This window comes from Nerophis lumbriciformis, linkage group LG11 (assembly GCF_033978685.3).
Source record: "Nerophis lumbriciformis linkage group LG11, RoL_Nlum_v2.1, whole genome shotgun sequence".
Taxonomy (NCBI): Eukaryota; Metazoa; Chordata; class Actinopteri; order Syngnathiformes; family Syngnathidae; genus Nerophis; species Nerophis lumbriciformis.
Genome location: NC_084558.2, coordinates 46,585,485 through 46,603,891, shown reverse-complemented (window position 1 = coordinate 46,603,891; position 18,407 = coordinate 46,585,485). Strand labels below are relative to the sequence as shown.

The following is an 18,407-nucleotide window of genomic DNA, read 5'->3' as shown; positions in this document are numbered from 1 at the left end:
TTATGGTGGTACTTAATAAATACTTAGGTCTACAATGCTACTGTATTTTAATGTTGTCATTATGGTGGTACTTAATGAATACTTAGGTCTACTATGCTACTGTATTTCAATGTTGTCACTATGGTGGTACTTAATAAATAGTTAGGTCTACTATGCTACTGTATTTTAAAGTTGTCATTATGGTGGTACTTAATGAATACTTGGGTCTACTAAGCTACTGTATTTTAATGTTGGTCATTATGGTGGTACTGGTAATGCAGTACTGCATTATAGAAATATGAGTACACAGTGTGTACTGCATTATGGAAGTATTAATACACGGTCTGTACTGCATTATAGAAATATTATACACAAAAGACCTATTCCTCTCAAGTATTGTTGACAAATGTGTCTAAATCTGTGTTAGTGAGCATTTTGTTCTTTGCCAATATAATCCATCCTACCTGACAGGTGTGGCATATCAAAATGCTGATTAAACAAGCAGGATTATTGCACAGGTGTGCCTTAGACTGCCCACAATAAAAGGCCACTCTGAAACGTGCCATTTTATCACACAGCACAATGCCACAAGATTTGAGGGTGCGTGCAGTTGGCATGCTGACTGACGTGAATTAAATGTTCATTTCTCTACCATAAGCCGTCTCTAAAGGCCTTTCAGAGAATTTGGCAGTACATCCAACCGGCTTCACAACCGCAGACCACGTGTAACCACACCAGCCCAGGACCTCCACATCCAGCAGGTGCACCTCCATGATTGTCTGAGAACAGCCACCCGGACAGCTGCTGCAACAATTGGTTTGCATAACCAAATAATTTCTGTGAGAAACCGTCTCAGGGAAGTTCATCTGCATTCTCGTCACACCTTTATATTTTTGTTCAGTGTACCGTAATAATATTTATACAATGCAGTACAGACAGTGTATTAATATTTATATAATGCAGTACAGATGTTTAAAAGTAATAGATCATGCTAACAAATAATTAATGCTAACTGTAGCTGCATGTTTGCTACTTGCTAACAATAACAACAATGCTACATGCTGTATGCTACTGTTATTGCCATAAGATGTAGGAATTGTTTCTATTAAGTGTTTACCAACAACACAACTTCCTATTTTAGTGATCACACTGTCAGCATGCACACAACTTAGCAAAGTACTTTTTACTTTTTCAAAGCACACTGCAACTTTGTGTTTAGAGAACACAAACAACACAACCTTTTGAAGAACACAAACAATAACACAACTTTTTAGAGAACACAAGTAACACAACCTTTTTAATAGCACAAACAACAACACAACCTTTGAGATGACACAAACAACAACACAACCATTTATATGATACAAACAACAACGCGACCTGTTAGATGACACAAACAACAACACAACCTTTTAGATGTCAAAAACAACAACACAACCTTTGAGATGGTGGATGTGACATTGACATACGTTTGTTGCACTACAAACACACTACACAAACTAAGAAGTCGCACAACAGTCTTTAGTAATACAATGCCCATATATGGACATATGTACTAACATGACAAGATAACTATGCCCATATATGGACATACCTGCTGACATGACAAGTTAACTATGCCAATATATGGACATATCTGCTGACATGAGAGTTAACTATGCCCATATATGGAGATAGCTGCTAACATGACAAGTTAACTATACCCATATATGGACATTTTTTGCTGACATGATACGTTACCATGCCCATATATGGACATATCTGCTGACATGACGAGTTAACTATGCCCATATATGGACATATCTGCTGACATGACAAGTTAACTATAACCATATATGGACATTTTTGCTGACATGACACTTTAACTATGCCCATCAATGGACACATCTGCTGACATGACACGTTAACATGCCCATATATGGACATATCTGCTGACATGACAAGTTAACTATGCCCATATATGGACATATCTGCTGACATGACAAGTTAACTATACCCATATATGGACATTTTTGCTGACATGACACTTTAACTATGCCCATATATGGATATATCTGCTGTCATGACAAGTTTACTATGCCCATATATGGACATATCTGCTGACATGACAAGTTAACTATACCCATATATGGACATTTTTGCTGACATGACACTTTAACTATGCCCACATATGGACATATCTGCTGACATGACAAGTTAATTATGCCCATATATGGACATATCTGCTGACATGACACGTTAACATGCCCATATATGGACATTTTTGCTGACATGACACTTTAACTATGCCCATATATGGACATATCTTCTGGCATGACAAGTTTACTATGCCCATATATGGACATATCTGCTGACATGACAAGGTAACTATGCCCATATATGGACAAATCTGCTGACATGACAAGTTAACTATGCCCATATATGGACATATCTGCTGGCATGACGAGTTAACTATGCCCATATATGGACATATCTGCTGACATGACAAGTTAACTATGCCCATATATGGACATATCTGCTGACATGACGAGTTAACTATGCCCATATATGGACAAATCTGCTGACATGACAAGGTAACTATGCCCACATATGGACATATCTGCTGACATGACACGTTAACATGCCCATATATGGACATATCTGCTGACATGACAACTTAACTATGCCCATATATGGACATATCTGCTGACATGACGAGTTAACTATACCCATATATGGACATTTTTGCTGACATGACACTTTAACTATACCCATATATGGACATTTTTGCTGACATGACACTTTAACTATGCCCATATATGGACATATCTGCTGACATGACAAGTGAACTATGCCTATATATGGACATATCTGCTGACATAACAAGTTAACTATACCCATATATGGACATTTTTGCTGACATGACACTTTAACTATGCCCATATATGGACATATCTGCTGACATGACAAGTTAACTATGCCCATATATGGACATATCTGCTGACATGACAATTTAACTATGCCCATATATGGACATATCTGCTGACATGACACGGTAACTATGCCCATATATGGACATATCTACTGCCATGACGAGTTAACTATGCCCATATATGGACATTCTGCTGACATGACAAGTTAACTATGCCCATATATGGACATTTTTGCTGACATGACACTTTAACTGTGCCCATATATGGACATATCTGCTGACATGAGACGATAACTATGCCCATACATGGCCATATACGCTGACATGACAAGGTAACTATGCCCATATATGGACATATCTGCTGACATGACGAGTTAACTTTTCCCATAGATGGACATATCTGTTGACCTGACAAGTTAACTATGCCCATATATGGACATATCTGCTGACATGGCAAGGTAACTATGCCGATATATGGACATATCTGATGACATGGCAAGGTAACTATGCCCATATATGGACATATCTGCTGACACGCCACGGTAAATATGCCCATATATGGACAGCTGCTGACATGACAAGTTAACTATGCCCATATATGGACATATCGGCTGACATGACAAGTTAACTATGCCCATATATGGACATATCTGCTACCATGACGAGTTAACTATGCCCGTATATGGACATATCTGCTGACATGACAAGTTAACTAGGCCCATATATGGACATATCTGCTGACATGACAAGGTAACTGTGCCCATATATAGACATATCTGCTGACATGACACGTTAACTATGCCCATATATGGACATATCTGCTGACATGACAAGTTAACTATGCCCATACATGGGCATATACGCTGACATGGCAAGGTAACTATGCCCATATATGGACATATCTGCTGACATGACGAGTTAACTATGCCCGTATATGGACATATCTGCTGACATGAAAAGTTAACTGTGCCCATATATGGACATATCTGCTGACATGACAAGGTAACTATGCCCATATATGGACATATCGGCTGACATGACAAGTTAACTATGCCCATATATGGACATATCTGCTACCATGACGAGTTAACTATGCCCGTATATGGACATATCTGCTGACATGACAAGTTAACTAGGCCCATATATGGACATATCTGCTGACATGACAAGGTAACTGTGCCCATATATAGACATATCTGCTGACATGACACGTTAACTATGCCCATATATGGACATATCTGCTGACATGACAAGTTAACTATGCCCATACATGGGCATATACGCTGACATGGCAAGGTAACTATGCCCATATATGGACATATCTGCTGACATGACGAGTTAACTATGCCCGTATATGGACATATCTGCTGACATGAAAAGTTAACTGTGCCCATATATGGACATATCTGCTGACATGACAAGGTAAATATGCCCATACATGGACATAACTGCTGCCATGACAACTTAATTATGCCCATATATGGACATTTCTGCTGACATGACAATGTACTTATGCCCATATATGGACAATCTTCTGACACGACAATTTAACTATGCCCATATATGGACATATCTGCTGACATGGCAAGGTACCTATGCCCATACATGGACATCAAATATTTGTAAAAACGGCATGAAAAGTATTTGTACAAATTACAAGAAAAGTATGAGTATAAACTACATTAAGAGTATGTGTACAAAATACATGAAAAATATATTTATAAACTACTCTACATGAAACGTATTTGTACAAACTACATGAACATTATTTGTATCAACTACATTAAGAGTATGTGTACAAAATACATGAAAATTATATTTATAAACTACTGTACATGAAAAGTATTTGTACAAACTACATGAAAGTATTTGTACAGACTACATGAAAAGTATATCTACAAACCCCGTTTCTATATGAGTTGGGGAATTGTGTTGGATGTAAATATAAACGGAATACAATGATTTGCAAATCATTTTCAACCCATATTCAGTTGAATATGCTACAAAGACAACAAACTCATAAACTTTTTCTTTTTTTTGCAAATAATCATTAACTTTAGAATTTGATGCCAGCAACATGTGACAAAGAAGTTGGGAAAGGTGGCAATAAATACTGATAAAGTTGAGGAACGCTCATCAAACACTTATTTGGAACATCCCACAGGTGAATAGGCTAATTGGGAACAGGTGGGTGCCATGATTGGGTATAAAAGTAGAGTCCGTGAAATGCTCAGTCATTCACAAACAAGGATGGGGCGAGGGTCACCACTTTGTGAACCAATGCGTGAGTACATTGTTGAACAGTTTAAGAACAACATTTCTCAACAAGCTGTTGCAAGCAATTTAGGGATTTCACCATCTTAGGTCTGTAATATCATCAAAAAGTTCATAGAATCTGGAGAAAACCAACATTGAATGCCCGTGACCTTCGATCCCTCAGGCGGTACTGCAACAAAAAGCGACACGAGTGTGTAAAGGATATCACCACATGGGCTCAGGAACACTTCAGAAAACCACTGTCAGTAACTACAGTTTGTCGGTACATCTGTAAGTGCAAGTTAAAACTCTACGATGCATAGCCAAAGCAATTTATCAACAACACCCAGAAAGGCCGCCGGCTTCGCTGGGCCCGAGCTCATCTAAGATGGACTGATGCAAAGTGGAAAAGTGTTCTGTGGTCTGACGAGTCCACATTTCAAATTGTTTTTGGAAACTGTGGACGTCGTGTCCTCCGGAACAGAGAGGATAAGAACCATCCGGACTGTTATAGGCACAAAGTTCAAAATCCAGCATTTGTGATGGTGTGGGGGTGTATTAGTGCCCAAGGCATGGGTAACGCAAACGCAAGCTATCACCTGCTGCTGAGAGAAATTTGGTCAGGATGATCAAGAGTCAACCGAGAACCACCAAAAAACAGGTCTGCAATGAATTGGAAGCCGCTGGAACACATGTGTCAAGCATGTTTTTCATCACCATGGACTGAGAGGCTACCATGCAAGAAGGAAGCCCTTACTCCAGAAGCGACACCTCAAGGGTCGTCTAAAGTTTGCTGCTGATCACATGGATACAGATAAGATCTTCTGGAGGAAAGTTCTGTGGTCAGATGAAACAAAAATGGAGCTGTTTGGCCACAATACCCAGCAATATGTTTAGAGTAGAAAAGGTGAGGCCTTTAATCCCAGGAACACGATGCCTACCGTCAAGCATGGTGGTGATAGTATTATGCTCTGGGCCTGTTTTGCTGTCAATGGAACTGCTGCTTTACAGAGAGTAAATGGGACAATGAAAAAGGAGGATTACCTCCAAATTCTTCAGGACAACCTAAAATCATCAGCCCGGAGGTTGGGTCCAACTGGACAATGACCCCAAACACACGTCAAAAGTGGTAAAGGAATGGCTAAATCAGGCTAGAATGAAGGTTTTAGAATGGCCTTCCCAAAGTCCTGACTTAAACGTGTGGACAATGCTGAAGAAACAAGTCCACGTCAGAAAACCAACAAATTTAGCTGAACTGCACCAATGTTGTCAAGAGGAGTGGCCTGCCGATATTATCGGCCGATAAATGCGTTAAAATGTAATATCGGAAATTATCGGTATCGTTTTTTTTTATTATTGGTATCGTTTTTTTTGGGGGTTTTTTAATTAAATCAACATAAAAAACACAAGATACACTGTTATTAATATTCTGGTTCCTACATAATATATCAATATATATCAATACAGTCTGCAAGGGATACAGTCCGTAAGCACACATGATTGTGCGTGCTGCTGGTCCACTAATAGTACTAACCTTTAATACTTAATTTGACTCATTTTCAGTAATTACTAGTTTCTATGTAACTGTTTTTATATTGTTTTACTTTCTTTTTTAGTCAAGAAAATGTTTTTAATTTATTTATCTTATTTTATTTTATGATTTTTTTTTTTTTTAAGTACCTTATCTTCACCATACCTGGTTGTCCAAATTAGGCATAATAATGTGTTAATTCCACGACTGTATATATCGGTATCGGTTGATATCGGTATCGGTAATTAAAGAGTTGGACAATATCGGAATATCGGATATCGGCAAAAAGCCATTATCAAACATCCCTAATATACATATATATATATATATATATATATATATATATATATATATATATATATATATATATATATATATATATATATATGTGTATATGTATGTATGTATGTATATATATACCTATATTTATATATACATATACATATATATATACATACATATACATATATACATATACATATATATATATATATATATATATATATATATATACATATAAATATACACACAAATACAGTTGAAGATGTAGAAGCATTAAAAGCCCATCTTAAAACTCATTTATATACTCGAGCTTATAGAGTCTGTTTTACACCAGATGACCTGCCGCTTCTCTTTTTTTGCTCCCTCTCTCCTTCATGGAGAGGTTACCAAAAAGATACAGATAATCTCTGGAGAGATACTAGTTTGGAGGAGCTGTGACCCTGTGTGGACCACTCCTCTATGACCTGGATGAAGACCTCCTACCAATGGACCGGACTCTCACGTTACCGAGAAGAATTTGCCAGAACCGTACCTAATCGGCACCGAGTGATGGGTCCTTCCCAACCTTTCTGCTTTTTTTTTTTTTTATCATTTTAGGCTTTTGAAGTTTTTCCTTGCCCAGATGTGGCTTCAGACCAGTGATGTCATTGTGTTTTGGGGCTACGTGACTAATTTTTGACTGATGAACAAGGTCACCACTCTGCTAGTGTCTGATCAGCTGGTTCTTGTTTGGCTCTTTTTTTATTGTGTATTGCGTGTTCAAACGAGAAACTGGAATGACAGGGGAAGGTTTACGCCTTCCTCTTCCTGTCCCTCACGTCTTGTGTTCTGCACGAGACACATGTGATTATGGGCTTTGCAAATAAACTTTGATTGATTGATTGATTGGATCGATTGATCGGGAACTTTGCAGGCGCAAACGCACCACGGGTGTCAGAGTTAGTCCGCCTAAAACTTAGTCCGAGTCCACCTTCACAAACACACTTTCAGAGAAATCTTAGTCCCCATCGTGTCTGCATTCTCGTGATTGCAATGAAACACACACACACACACACACACACACACACCACACACACACACACACACACACACACACATACTGGTTATCATTTGGAATGGGGACCAAGTTTTTGATCATGACTTGTGGGGACCACCCTTTCTACAGGTTGTGGAGGCATTAAAAAAAATGGTGTAAAATGTCCACTGCCCAGTTAGCTCATACACGTCTTTAAATCTCTGGATTGATGAAGTAATGTGCTGATCATTCTTACTGGGGACCCTGGGGAAAAAAGAGTTAATATGGTTCATGGCGACCAAATTTAAATAATTGTGCATAATTCACACAAATTTGTACGTGACTACTGAGGACCATTTAAAAAATAAAAATAAAAATAAAATAAAAAAAGTTCTAATTAAATATGACATGATCCTCAGAATACAGCACTGCACTACAGCTGTTCTCTTATAGGACGTCTCACCACTTAAATGTTAAAGCAGGGGTCCCCCGCATTGGGTTAAAAAAATCTGGCCGGGGGCTGGGCTGTAAAATTACATATATATATCTGGCCGATATTATAGGCCGATAAATGTGTTAAAATGTAATATCGGAAATTATTATTATCACACAAAAGGGTTGTTTCTTTCTGTTATTAATATTCTGGTTCCTACATTATATATCAATATATATCAATACAGTCTGCAAGGGATACAGTCCGTAAGCACACATGATTGTGCGTGCTGCTGGTCCACTAATAGTACTAACATTTAACACTTAATTTGACTCATTTTCATTAATTACTAGTTTCTATGTAACTGTTTTTATTTTGTTTTACTTTCTTTTTTATTCAAGAAAATATTTTTAATTTATTTATCTTATTTTATTAATTTTTTTAAAAAGTACCTTATCTTCAACATACCTGGTTGTCCAAATTAGGCATAATAATGTGTTAATTCCACGACTGTATATATCGGTTGATATCGGTATCGGTTGATATCGGTATCGGTAATTAAAGAGTTGGACAATATCGGAATATCGGATATCGGCAAAAAGCCATTATCGGACATCCCTAATATGTATATATCCATCCATCCATCCATCCATCCATTTCCTTCCGCTTATCCGCGGATGGATCCGAGGTCAGGTCGCGGGGGCAGCAGCCTAAGCAGAGAAGCCCAGACTTCCCTCTCCCCAGCCACTTCGTCCAGCTCCACTCGGGGATCCCGAGGCGTTCCCAGGCCAGCCGGGAGACATAGTCTTCCCAACGTGTCCTGGGTCTTCTCCTTGGCCTCCTGCCGGTCGTATATATATATATATATATATATATGTATATATATATATACATATATATATATATATATATATGTGTATATATATAGTCGAGGTTACTGTGGTTTATCCGTTATACAGTGCTCAATACCGGGGTAGAGCGGAATATACATTAGGTCAGGAAAAAACACAGGGGCTATTTCATCCCTACGAGCCTGTTTCGCAGGTTTCCCTGCTCTTCAGGGGATTTTATTCAATTTTATTATGTCAGTTGATCAATAAAAACAGGCTTGTAAGGATGAAATGGCCTCTGTTTTTTCTTGACCTAACGTTTATATCTATACATATACACACACATATATATATATATATATATATATATATATATATATATATATATATATATATATATATATATATATATTTATAGTCGAGGTTACTGTGGTTTATCCGTTATACAGTGTTCAATACTGGGGTAGAGCGGAATATACATTAGGTCAGGAAAAAACACAGAGGCTATTTCATCCCTACGAGCCTGTTTCGCAGGTTTCCCTGCTCTTCAGGGGATTTTATTCAATTTTATTATGTCAATTGATCAATAAAAACAGGCTTGTAGGGATGACATGGCCTCTGTTTTTTCCTGACCTAACGTTTATATCTATACATACATATATATATATATATATATATATATATATATATATATATATATATATATATATATATATATATATATATATATATTTATATATATTTATAGTCGAGGTTACTGTGGTTTATCCGTTATACAGTGCTCAATACCGGGGTAGAGCGGAATATACATTAGTTCAGGAAAAAACACAGAGGCTATTTCATCCCTACGAGCCTGTTTCACAGGTTTCCCTGCTCTTCAGGGGATTTTATTCAATTTTATTATGTCAGTTGATCAATAAAAACAGGCTTGTAAGGATGAAATGGCCTCTGTTTTTTCCTGACCTAACATTTATATATATATATATATATATATATATATATATATATTCTGAGCGCGATGATGTCACGTTATTGATGGGGAAATGCATGTTTAGAAAATATGATTTGCCTGAGTGGTTAGGAGACACAAAAAGTAACAACGGTAGAAAGGACGGACTTCAAAATAATAATAATTAAAAAAAAATTAAAATACATTAAAATTTTATTTTTTTTTTCTAACTTGGGACTTCCCGCGGGCCGGATTTTGGACGCTGGCGGGCCGGATCTGGTCTTCGGGCCGTAGTTTGAGGACCCCTGTGTTAAAGCAAATCCTGCATCTTCTGTGACATTTACTGAAAACTGCTATTTAGCTGTAATGAAGTTGTCTGCTGTGCAAATGTCTCACACTCAAACTAACCACTAAACATGTTTTTATGGGCCAAAGCTTTAAAAATCACTTAGGCATCTTCAGAATGGATCTGACTATCATTTAAAAAAAGGTTTCCCTTTAAGGGATCTGTTTTTTTGTCCCCATACCGTCAGAGGTCCCCTAAAGGTGACTGTGTAAACAGAGCGATGTCCCCGTTAAGTCAGCATTGCCAGAACACACACACACACACACACACACACACACACACACACACACACACACACACACACACACACATATTGGGTGCATGTTGCAGTGATACGCATGACGTGCCAAGTCGAAGAAATAACTTTTGAAACAAACATCTTGCTTCAATAATAACAGGACACCACACCCCCCACACACACTTTATCCAGCACCTCACTTTATCCAGCATGTCTGCACAAAAAAAAAAAAAAAAAAAAAAAAAAAAAAGTTGTTTCTTTTGTTTTCTTCTCGGCTGCATCACAACCTCCGCCCTCCGCCAACTCCACCCTCCCTCGAGCGTTTCTTCCCAAAAAAAAAACAACCATTGACGATAACCATACTAATAATCATCATAATAACAATCGTCATAATAATAATAATTATTATGCGTTGATGCCACCAAGCAGGAAGAAATTAAAGATTTTGTTTTCTGTTTAGTCTTCCGTGGCCTTGTCGCGACCACACACTAAACAATTGATCGTTCTTGCGGCGACACAACACCTGATCATGTGTACACACATTTCTTCGCCTGCGGGCCTGCACACACACACACACACACACACACACACACACAGTGTCACACATCCTCCACTTGTCCTTCATGAGCTAAAAGCAGGAAGTCGTGTGCTGAAATGGACCAATAGGAGCCAAGAATGTCAACTGGCAAAGGTAGCAGGACGGAGGAAGACGAAGACGAAGGAGCTGCTGGGTGGCATCATCTTCATCCTCATCCTCATCTTCCTCTCTGTGTGTGTGTGTGTGTGTGTGCGCGTGTGTGTGTACGAGCGGCGAGGTGTCTTACCGTGTTCACAAGGCAGCATCCATTACTGACCAGTCCGCCCAGAAAATCCAGCCTTTAATCCTTCATCCTCATCTTCAGATCTTCCTCACACACACACACACACACGCGCGCGCACACACACACACACACCAACATTCATCTCTCCGTCTTTTCTGGGCCCTGACAAAGCGTCTGTATCCTCGCCCGCTTTGCTCCCGGCCAGCAGAGACACTGCAGCGATGGGGGTGGAGGGCGTGTATTTGTGTGTGTGTGTGTGTGTGAGTGTGTGTGTGTGTGTGTGGGGGGGGGGGGGTGTAGAAACGGAGGGAGGAGTCAGCAGCAGCGAGGATAGAGAGAGAGAGAGAGAGAGAGAGAAAAGGGAAAAGTGTTGAGGATGTAAAAAGAGAGCGTCCATGATGTTTATGTCATACGTTCATGTCCTCCATTACTGAGGACTCAATCAGGTGTGTGTGTGTGCGTGCACATGTGTGTGTGTGTGTGTGTGTGTGTGTGTGTGTGTGGGATGAAGGCGAGCATGGCTTGTGATTTCATTAATGACAGGAAAAAAACCGAGAGAGAAAAAGGAGGGCAGCGGGGGGAAGGGGAGGGGGGGTGGAGGGGGGGAAGGGGAAGGGAGCGATGACGGCAGCAGAGGGAGGGGGTGCGGGGAGGGGGGGGGGGGGGCGGTGGATGGACGATGGTGTAATGTGCTGTTTCCGTGCCAACTGTCTCCGTGACAATGTGACCACTTTCTTCACTGCCATTGGCTGAGAAGCAGGAAGTGATAGACAGGTTGGGAATTGAAGCTTCTTTATTTTATTTTTTTTTTGGTCTTCTGTTTTGTTACTTTGGCCCCACGCCTCACTTTACGTGCCCTGTCCCAAATACTTTGTCCGCCATCCATCCATCCAACCATCTTCTTCCACCATACTTGCCAACCTTGAGACCTCCGATTTCGGGAGGTGGGGGGTGGGGGCGTGGTCTGGGGTGGGGCGGGGCGTGGTTAAGAGGGGAGGAGTATATTGACAGCTAGAATTCACCAAGTCAAGTATTTCATACATATATATATATATATATATATATATATATATATATATATATATATATATCTACATCCTGAAAATATGCAAACAAAACTGTGTTTAGATAATTGATACTTCAAACTTGCATAAATAAATATTAAGGAATATAACATTGCTTGGCTTCTGAGAGTTTCAAAATGTAATGAATAAAATGCTAAAGTTGTTGATGAACAAGCAATTATTTTAATAATTAAATGTGGTCATTTTAAATTAATTATTATGATAATTTAAAATCAATTATTTCAAATATGTTTATTTTAATGTATAATTCTATGGCTGGATGTAATAAGGAGTCACAAAAAAATACAAATACAAATACAATTAATTTTGATGTTTTTAGCAAAATATAGTAAACATTTATTTTGTTTTTTTGTTTTTTTAAATTATTAAATATATTTATTTTTAGGTAAAATAAACATAATAATACAATTTATCTCTAGTCTGGATGATTTAGTTCTTGTCACCCTGTTGTCCTCCCGTCATGAAAAAGGGCGTGGCTTTCAGCTCCGGCTGAAAATCGGGAGATTTTCGGGAGAATATTTGTCCCGGGAGGTTTTCGGGAGAGGCGCTGAATTTCGGGAGTCTCCCGGTAAATTCGGGAGGGTTGGCAAGTATGTCTTCCACCTATCCGAGGTAGTGTCGCGGGGGCAGCAGCCTAAGCAGGGAAGCCCAGACTTCCCTCCATACTTGCCAACCCTCCCGATTTTCCCGGGAGACTCCCGAATTTCAGTGCCCCTCCCGAAAATCTCCCGGGGCAACCATTCTCCCGAATTTCTTCCGATTTCCACCCGAACAACAATATTGGGGGCGTGCCTTAAAGGCACTGCCTTTAGCGTCCTCTCTCACCTGAAAAGGAGACTATTATATATGTCTCCGTTATCCATAGGTTTATCTATCAATCAATCAATCAATGTTTATTTATATAGTCCTAAATCACAAGTGTCTCAAAGGGCTGCACAAGCCACAACGACATTCTCGGTACAAAGCCCACATAAGGGCAAGGAAAAACTCACCCCAGTGGGACGTCGATGTGAATGACTATGAGAAACCTTGGAGAGGACCGCATATGTGGGTAACCCCCCCCCCTTGCCCCCCTCTAGGGGAGACCGAAAGCAATGGATGTCGAGTGGGTCTGACATAATATTGTGAGAGTCCAGTCCATAGTGGATCCAACATAATAGTAAGAGTCCAGTCCATAGTGGGGCCAGCAGGACACCATCCCGAGCGGAGACGAGTCAGCAGCGCAGAGATGTTCCCAGCCGATGCACAGGCGAGCGGTCCACCCCGGGTCCCGACTCTGGACAGCCAGCACTTCATCCATGGCCACCGGACCTGTGCCCCCCCCCCCCCCCCCCCCCCCCTCCACAAGGAAGAGGGGAGCAGAGGAGAAAAGAAAAGAAACGGCAGATCAACTGGTCTAAAAGGGGGGTCTATTTAAAGGCTAGAGTATACAAATTAGTTTTAAGATGGGACTTAAATGCTTCTACTGAGGTAGCATCTCTAATTAATCTATAACCCATAAAGTAGGCAGGCACGGAGCTATTTCTCAGCGTGTGTATATTCCAGCCGGCACGTTAATACACTGACACACAACATCCGGATTCCCGTCATGCATTGCTTCAAAACTACGGCAAGTAGTAATGTCCAAAAACACAACAGAGACGAAGCAGAAGAACGAAGAAGAGACATGGCGACGACAAGTAAGAAGAAGAAGTACTTCTCTCTCTCCAGCCACTTCGTCCAGCTCCTCCCGGGGGACCCCGAGGCGTTCCGAGGCCAGCCGGGAGACATAGTCTTCCCAACGTGTCCTGGGCCTACCGGTCGGACGTCCCTAAGGAGGTGTTCGGGTGGCATCCTGACCAGATGCCCGAACCACCTCATCTGGCTCCTTTCGGTGTGGAGGAGCAGCAGCTGTACTTTGAGCTCCTCCCGGATGAAAGAGCTTCTCACCCTATCTCTAAGGGAGAGCCCCGCCACTCGGCGGAGGAAACTCATTTCGGCCGCTTGTAACCGTGATCTTGTCCTTTCAGTCATAACCCAAAATTGATGACTATCGGTGAGAATGGGAACGTAGATTCAACCGGTGAATTTAAGCTTTGCCTTCCGGCTCAGCTCCTTCTTCACCACAACGGATCGATACAGCGTCCGCATCACTGCAGATGTGGCACCGATCCGCCTGTCGATCTCACGATCCACTCTTCCCTCACTCGTGAACAAGACTCCGAGGTACTTGAACTCCTCCACTTGGGGCAAGATCTCTTCCCCAACAAGGAGATGGCATTCCACCCTTTCTCCAAGTCCATGGAGCTGCTGATTGTCATCCCAGTCGCTTCACACTCGACTACAAGCAAACCGATACAGTGAGAGCTGAAGATCCTGGCCCTATGAAGCTATCAGGACCACATTATCTGCAGGAACGGGTGCTTGCCTCGGTGCAGGAACGGGTACTTGCCTCGGTGCAGGAACGGGTGCTCACCGAGGTGCTGGTACTGGTGCTTGCCGAGGTGCTGGTACTGGTGTTTGCCGAGGTGCCGGTACTGGTGTTTGCCGAGGTGCCGGTACTGGTGCTTGCTGAGGTGCCGGGACTGGTGCTTGCCGAGGTGCTGCAACAGGTGCTCGCCGTGGTGCTGGAACAGGTGCTAGCCGTGGTGCTGGAACAGGTGCTAGCCGTGGAGCCGGTGCTGGTGTGAAAACCAGTCGTGGAGCCAGTGCTGGTGTGGAAACCAGTCGTGGAGCCGGTGCTGGTGTGAAAACTAGTCTTGGAGCTGGTGCTGGTGTGGAAACTAGTCATGGAGCTGGTGTTGGTGTGGAAACTAGTCTTGGAGCCGGTGCTGGTGTGGAAACCAGTCGTGGAGTCGGTGCTGGTGTGGAAGCCAGTCATGGAGCCGGTGCTTGTGTGGAAACTAGTCTTGGAGCTGGTGCTGGTGTGGAAACCAGTCGTGGAGCCAGTGCTGGTGTGGAAACCAGTCGTGGAGCCGGTGCTGGTGAGGAAACCACTCGTGGAGCCGGTGCTGGTGTGTAAACCAGTCGTGGAGCCGGTGCTGGTGTGGAAACCAGTCGTGGAGCCGGTGCTGGTGTGGAAACCAGTCTTGGAGCCGGTGCTGGTGTGGAAACCAGTCATGGAGCCGGTGCTGGTGTGTAAACCAGTCGTGGAGCCGGTGCTGGTGTGGAAACCAGTCGTGGAGCCGGTGCTGGTGAGGAAAACAGTCGTGGAGCCGGTGCTGGTGAGGAAACCAGTCGTGGAGCCGGTGCTGGTGTGGAAACCAGTCGTGGAGCCGGTGCTGGTGTGTAAACCAGTCGTGGAGCCGGTGCTGGTGTGGAAACCAGTCGTGGAGCCGGTGCTGGTGAGGAAAACAGTCGTGGAGCCGGTGCTGGTGAGGAAACCAGTCGTGGAGCCGGTGCTGGTGTGGAAACCAGTCGTGGAGCCGGTGCTGGTGTAGAAACCAGTCTTGGAGCCGGTGCTGGTATGGAAACCAGTCATGGAGCCGGTGCTGGTGTGTAAACCAGTCGTGGAGCCGGTGCTGGTGTGGAAACCAGTCTTGGAGCCGGTGCTGGTGTGGAAACCAGTCGTGAAATACACAGTAAATATACATATGTTCACATACGTGAGTTGAAGAATGAATGATTATATACATGAAATAAACAGTAAATATACATATGTACAAATACGTGAGTTGAAGAATGAATTATTATATACATGAAATATACATGAAATACACAGGAAATATACATATTTCATGTATATAATCATCAATTGTTCAACTCACGTATGTGTACATATAAATGAAATACACAGTAAATATACATATGGACACATACGTGAGTTGAAGAATTAATGATTATATACATGAAATACACAGGAAATATACATATTTCATGTATATAATCATCAATTGTTCAACTCACCTGTGTACATATGTATATCTACTGTGTATTTCATGTACCCTACAAGAAAAATTGAGATGTTGATTGTGTTGTACTTCAACTTGTCATCTCTTTATTTCTTTCTCAAGCAGTTTTTTCCTCTTGACTTCTTAGTCGTACATAATCATCATCCTTTGTTTTTTTTTTTGTCCCTCCCAGCTTCCTGTCTGCTAATCCTTAATCCTGTGGACCTCAGTCAGGCAGAACAAACCAGCTTTCATCCGTGCTAACAATGTCTGCACATATGATTATTATTATTAATGGAAATAATGATAATAATAAAATATGATGGACTTATGTATGAAATTATGTGGTTGCAGTGCCAATACAGTCCAAGGCAGGCAGGCCCGCCAGCGACCAACTCCCAGGAGCGGATCCAGCCCCGGCAGCTCGGCAAGCAAAGGCCACAGGCAGACGTGATTGGCCAAGGACGAGGCACGGGAGAAGCAGGAGACAACCAGCCCCCGAGCCAGTGAGAGACCACACCCCATGCGGGAAGAAGGAAAAATAGGAGGCCCGACCCTGAGGGGCCAGTAAACTCCCCGTAGCCAAGGGGATCACCGCCCAGACGCAACAGGGGATTCATGGGGACTACACCGAGCAGGGCCCCACCAAGCAAAGCATCCAGAAGGTGATTGGTGGTAGGACCCAGGGGCACCAGAAGGGGACGGGTGGCAAAACCCATGGACCCCACAAGGGGACTGGGTGGAAAGACCCAGGAACCCCACAACGGGATGGGTGGCGGGACTGGGATGCTGCCCCCTGCTGGGCAAGTTGCTGTTTGTGTTGCACAATGTGTGCAGTAGTGTTGCATGTGTGTGTGCTTGTATGGTTATTGTAGTATTCCTATGAAGCATAAAAGCATCAAAGACGCAGGTTTTTTGCATCAAATATAAAGTTAAACATTTTTTTAAACAAACACTTGTTTGAAAAAGTTACTAAGAAGAGGCAATCAAATGCAAGAATGGAGGCGAGGAAGGCGACGATTTAGAGTAACCCGATCAAATATGATGAAGACGTGAAGTGTGAGTACAAGAAGAATATTTCACACAGCAGGTGATTGCGTATACATAATAAACATCCAGTCAGTGTTTATACCAAAACTGTCAGGTGCGTCAAACCCTCATTTGAAGCACACCAGCACACGCTCACCTCAAATACATAAATCATAATCATAACTCAAACACATAAATCATCATAATCATAACTCAAATACATAAATCATAATCATAACTCAACACACATAAATCATCATAATCATAACTCAACACACATAAATCATAATCATAACTCAAATACTCCAATACATAAATCATTATAATCATAAGTATTTCACACTCAAATACATAAATCATCATAATCACAACTATTTCACACTGAAATACATAAATCATCATAATCATAACTGGTTCACACTTAAATATATACTGTAAATCCTCATAACCACAACTATTTCACACACAAATACATAAATCATCATAATCATAACTATTTCACACTTAAATACATAAATCATTACAACCAGAACTATTTCACACTCCAATATATAAATCATCAAAATCATAACCATTTGACACTGAAATACATAAATCATTATAATCCTAAGTATTTCACACTCAAATACATAAATCATCATAATCATAACTCAAATACAAAAGTAATCATAATCATAACTATTTCACACTCAAATACATAAATCATCATAGTCATAACTCAAATACATGAATCTTCATAATCATAACTCAAATACATAAATCATCATAATCATAACTCAAATACGTAAATCATCATAATTATAACTATTTCCCACTCAAATACATAAATCATC

At 41.2% G+C, this 18,407-nt stretch overlaps 1 protein-coding gene across 1 annotated transcript in view; it reads right to left on the bottom strand.

Annotated features, from left to right (window-relative positions):
* gnaz (guanine nucleotide binding protein (G protein), alpha z polypeptide) overlaps positions 1-11,795 on the bottom strand; it is a 69,316-nt gene extending 57,521 nt beyond the window's left edge. The window contains exon 1 of the mRNA XM_061966485.1: positions 11,595-11,795. The gene's annotated coding sequence lies outside the window, so the exon portion shown is untranslated. The remainder of the gene's footprint in view (positions 1-11,594) is intronic.
* Between the last annotated feature and the right edge of the window lie 6,612 nt (positions 11,796-18,407).